Source organism: Branchiostoma belcheri, unplaced genomic scaffold (genome assembly GCF_001625305.1).
Source record: "Branchiostoma belcheri isolate BF01 breed outbred unplaced genomic scaffold, Haploidv18h27 scaffold60, whole genome shotgun sequence".
Classification (NCBI taxonomy): Eukaryota; Metazoa; Chordata; class Leptocardii; order Amphioxiformes; family Branchiostomatidae; genus Branchiostoma; species Branchiostoma belcheri.
This window is the reverse complement of record NW_017804243.1, coordinates 434,248-439,867: the sequence shown is the minus strand read 5'-3', so window position 1 is coordinate 439,867 and position 5,620 is coordinate 434,248. Positions and strand designations below refer to the sequence as shown.

The window sequence follows — 5,620 nt, the reverse complement described above, 5'->3', positions numbered from 1 at the left end:
AACGCTATCTTCTCCGTATCACAGCCGGGCTGCTGTGGGACTGCAGTTTTGGGGGATTAAATGAAAATAGTCACAAATAGCTAAACAGAAGATTGGTTGTAGTGGCTATGAAGTTGTCAGGTAAAACGTTACGGTTTCTTCACACAGTCTACTGGCGATGCTATCTGAACTCCTGAGCTGACATTTTGATGAATGGTTGTTTTGAAGTGCGTGTTCGTTGAAAGTTCGCAATGTAACACGATTTAATTTAGAGAGGGGGACACTGGGCGAGGCCATCTAGAGTGATAGCTTTCGTAATCGATTTCTCGAAATTTCTCGGAGCGACATCGAAACGACGAGCGTCTCCAAAGGGTGAATTATGTGTGGCCACCCGATTTGTAACCATATCTATCATCACTGTCATCATTTGGCATCCATCATATTCAAGAATCGCCTTTTCATACACAGTATCTCTTCTCAATGTATGAATGATGCCATTGAGGAATTCAAAATGTTGACTCTGGAACACATTAGACATGTTGCACGGGGACAACTTTCTATAAGATCGCTGTTAAAACGATTTTTTAAAATTTCCCTCTGAATATATATGCCTTTGGGGGTTTTATATTGTATGTACCCCGTCTGGTTTTACTTTCTTGCTCTTAACATTCCGGAGAAAGTTGATGTTACTGTCAGCCTGATCACCATTCCCTAAGACGCAGAAATATGTGTGGGATGGAGCTGTGGTCGAGTAGATGAAGCAGAGGATTTCGCTAAGGTGAAGGTTGGTTTCACTTATTCTCCATCATCCGTGGGACTTAGCCTGTGAAAGCAAGCCGTTTGGATTTTCAAAATAGATGCATTCTTGTGTGTAGGGCGCGGGATACTTCGTGTAAATCTCCAAAAAGTCTGACTATTCGACAATTCGTGCTTTCATTTTTATGGAGGTATTGTTTTGGATCGGTTGATTCTTTGGGTTTGTGTGTACGTTTGCAGGGAGAGTTGGTGGGTTGCAGGGAGAGTGGGTGGGTATTTGGTTACTTGATTGACAGGGAGGTCAAGCCTGGAGGTGACTCATCAGCACGCACCGTGTTGGAGTAACTGGGCAGTACATGGAGGAATTCAGTACGTGGTTGACTGTGTGGTAACACCTGTGTAAACTTTACAGCCGGAAAGCCACGTACTGAATCGAACGCTTTTCGAACGAGTTTTCTTTGCAGAGCGTATCACTCCGCCGTCCATAGCAACGCCGTTGCTAAGGACAACATTTTCGCGGGCGGCGGGCTGAAATTTCATCCGAGTTGTTGACAGCCGATTACATCACCAGTTTCGGCCTCTGCGTCAAGATGGCGGTACGTATCAGACGTGTATATCGTGGGCTCTCCGTAGTATTCACATTTGAGGGGTATTCTATCAGTTTTAGTGTAGTTTTGTGATTAAACTTGGTGCACAGTGAAATGAACAAAATGGCCGCCCTGGACTGATCTGAATTTTCGTCTTATTTGAATTTGGGGGGAAACCCGTTTCGCACTCGATTTTGCATATGACGATATGTGGATAAAATGTGTTGAACCTTTGGCTTTCTCCCATTATGAATATCCTGTTGGTGCGAAATCTGGATAGGTTTGCAATTTAATGCCAACTAGGGTCCCTTTTTTGGCCAATTTTATGGCTAAAACTCATAGTTTGTCGTTTGATTTCATTTCGGACATTGTTGAATAATTTGCGTATATGTGCTTCATTTCTTGTAAACATCATGTTCGTGGTAAAATCATTTTCGATTAACTAATCTAGTCTAAGTTTAGACCCAGACTCTTAGTCGTTAGATCTTTACAAGGACAGATTCAATTGTAAATTTTGAAGTAAACGTTGTAGTTGAGTCTGATGGATCACGAAATTCGTAAAAAAATTAATCCCTTCTGTGTGTGTTTGTGCAAAAAATTCCCGCCAACTTTATCACGTGATGTCTGGTTGTCATACAAGAACAACAAAGCTGCATGACTGCTGCAAATTGTTACAATGTCTTGTCATAGTGTCTAAAGTTACAGCATGCATGTACTACCATATCTAGTGATTGATGATAAAAACAGTGCACAATATACATGTTTAGGCAGCTTGTGACATTTGTAGAAATTATAATAAATGGTTCAGCATGTATATCATTGATTATTGAAATAAAGCTAACGTTCATTTTAGTATTGGATTGAGAAAAATGTGTGAAGGGGATTCTTTTATTTCTGTTTCAGATCATCATAGGCTTCACAGACTAGATTGGTGAGTATCTGGCAAACCAAGGAGGTTTAAAATGTTTAAACCACCTTTGGCAAACCATGTCACCCTCTCCTGGCATTTTTAGAAAATTATTACTAAAATTTAAAGAAGGACAAGGACAAAGTGGGACTGTGCTCAAGTTACAGTCACATTAACAGCCCCACTTGACACTTAACACTAAACAAGTACAACCAATACAAATATATAACTGAGAATAAAATTGAAAACAAAAGTGTGCACTAACGTTATATGTTAAGAAAATTTCAGGAAGACCCTGGCCCCCAAAATTTACCTCAAGTAGCATTGCACCAGGTTTCTTGTAAGGTTGGAGAACTGTTTTTTGAAAGTAAACCAATACGTCTTGTGGATGATCTTTATGTAGAAATGTTAAGTTCAAGAAAGGATTTGAATGTAAAAGTCAACGTGATGTACTGATTATGACACATTCTACTGTGGTTGGACTCTTAAATGATTTAGTAAACTTTAGTTTGGTTCACATAAGTTCTAACACCAAACATAGTTTAATGTTATACTATAGATATTGTGATATTATAGAATCACTTCATTGGCAAGAGGTAACTCTAAAAAATATGATCAAGAGATGAAGAGATCAAGTCTATTCAGTCTTGTTTTGCTTCTATGCTAAAAGATTTAAAGGATAGTATTAATTCTGGCCCCTGGTCTTTCTTTTTTATATATGAATACTGTGATTCATTAAGAATCCTCCAAATTTATTGATAAATTCCAACCTTCTTGCATGAAATTGTTAACCTGCATAAAACTGTAACCTCCCTGCATAAACCTGTTCCACATTTCTAAAGAAACAAATCCTGTTTGGAATTTTATTGTTGTGTTAACTATGCAAAAGTCTGAAATTTCTTTTTCTGATTTTGAATCTTTGGACATTACTTTGTCTTTCTTAAGGATGAGACAAGCCATAGTAGCTCTAAGTTTCTGAGGTGACTTTTCACTACTTCCCTTATTTTCTTTATTGTCTCTGAACTCCACTGTAGTTATCCTTTTCATATGACAAAATCTGAGTTGATTTATTCCTATAGCCAATGTACTGATTTAATGTTACTTGAAGTCCCCGTGGGTGGAATGGGACTTCTATACAAGCCGTACAGTCCAAATCTAAATTACTTATTTCTTCTATGCCAACTTCAACATTTGATTCTGAATGTTCTAATTTACTCCATATTGATCAAAATCAGGAAATTCATGATGATTCTGATTCAGAAAAGACTTTTTTGATAGTGAGGATCAGGATGTTAATTTCATACCAGTAGATGACATTTACATAGGCAGCTTGTCTGCATTAAATAACATTTCAAATTCAAAACTCTCTGATGTTGATTTATTGTGTGAATTGGGTTTGGTGTCGTATCTTACTTACATTTTTTTAATTCTTCCACCTTGCAGGTAAAAGCCACACCCAGTGGGATTGTCACCAGCAGGACACCAGGATGTTATATTGTATATTTAGCTTGAGATTATGGATATATATAAGATGTATTATGTATTGAGATCTTAATTTCCATCTATTCTGTTTATTGTAATCTTAATACAATTTGGGATCATATTTAATAGTCGATTCAGCATTCAATGTCTACTGTAACTTTTGAGCATGTGTTAAGTAATATATGTACTGTATGAGATGTACTATGTATACATGTAATGATCCCAAGTATTTGATATCCCAGTCCACAACAAAATGTACTACTTTGTTTTTTTGTTTGGTAATGAGATAAAGGTTGAAGCAACGTTAATGGCTCTTGGGTAATTTTGTGTATAATTGTTAGGATGTATGTGAGAGAGTTATGTTTAGGGATTTGACAACACCCAGCACTTTTAGAAATATGCAAATGCTTTTGTGTAAAACTAGGGACATGAGGACCTGTTATCTTATTATAGTAAGCAGTACACATGGACTATACAAGATAACAGATCCAGGATAAACTTACCCATAATCACAGCATGCATGTTGCACTGTCCTGACTTGGTACCAGAAGCGTTGGCTTATGTCCATAGGCTACTTTTTTACTGAGCCAGCAGGTCGATAAATGTAACTTTTCTTAAGTAACTATTCAAACCCAGCGCCATTCAAATCGAGAAAAACGGATACAATAATTATTCTTTGAATTCTCCCCAATCATGAATCAATGTTTGAGGTATTCTAGTTCTAATGGTCCGCTTGCTCTAATTAGATGTGCGTTTTTCAAAGGTCAGGAAGCTACGAGAGTATAATGTTTCCTCGCGTTTAGGCAGACGCTGGTTTCGAGTTTCAGACAGGCCGTATCTATCAAGGGACCACAAACATATATTCTGCGTGCAAAATAAAAGAACCTGTTTAGATATAAGATGAATTAACAGCCAGTGTAGTCTAACTAAAAGTAGTTTAGACGTAGGTCGACTATAATTTAAATCTAGCGATGTATTGTCACGCATATGGCATGTAGGAGAGGAGCGCGCTCCGTAGAACACACGTAGCTCGCGGCGCCAGGGATGCGCGTTCTATTTGGGGAAAAATTCTGCTTTTTCCCGTAACATGGCCTCACGGAATTTCGGGGGAAACCCGTTTCGGCCTCGAAATCAAATATAAGTCAAGCACCATCAGAAAGTTTACGATTTGCTCTTTCTAATCCAACAAATTTCCTGCTGGTGCAAAAATCTGCATCAAGGCGAAAATACACAAGGAAATTGCACTAAAATTGCCTGCCTGCTCCCGTGACATGGCCTCACCGAATTAGGGGGGAAACCCGTTTCGCATTCGAAATCGTCTATAAGTCAAATACCATCAGAAAGATTAAGACTTGCTCTTTCTCACCCAACAAATTTCCTGTTGGTGCGAAATCTGCATCAAGGTGAAAATACACGGGAAAAATGCACTAAAATTGCCTAATTTTAGGTCATGATATCAAAAAGAGAAAGGTACATTCTCGGCTCAAAAATTCATGGGGAGCAAATAAAGAAGTCTAGATATTATGAATAAGTTACAATAAGGAAGTTATTTGATTGTATAATCTAGCGGTAAGCTTTCTTGTGAGGCGTGTCGACGCCCGGAGCCGTGGAACGGACTACTTTCTCTCGCGGAAGGAAAAGAGAAACGCATAGAACTCTCGACGTGGCTTTCCGGCTGTTTAATCACGTCCACAGTACCCAATATAATACAGTCTCGAAAACCCAAACCCTTCCCGTAGGTCTGGAATCTCCTACGTTTAATTCTCAAGTTTCATTTGCAAATAAACCCAAAGTAGAAGAGTGGATGTGCCTTACCTTTAGAACATTGAGAAGCTCAGTGGTGCAGATGTAGCCGTTCCCATCCAGGTCGTACATACTGAAGGCCCATTTCAACTTCTCCACCGTGGTA

The 5,620-nt window shown here is 38.6% G+C and overlaps 1 long non-coding RNA gene across 1 annotated transcript; it reads left to right on the top strand.

The window, feature by feature from the left end:
* The first annotated feature begins 1,168 nt into the window (after positions 1–1,168).
* Positions 1,169–4,508, top strand: LOC109482757. The gene is made up of 3 exons (XR_002140974.1): positions 1,169–1,331; positions 2,226–2,253; positions 3,673–4,508. It is a non-coding gene; the product is annotated as an uncharacterized LOC109482757 (long non-coding RNA).
* The last annotated feature ends 1,112 nt before the right edge of the window (positions 4,509–5,620 follow it).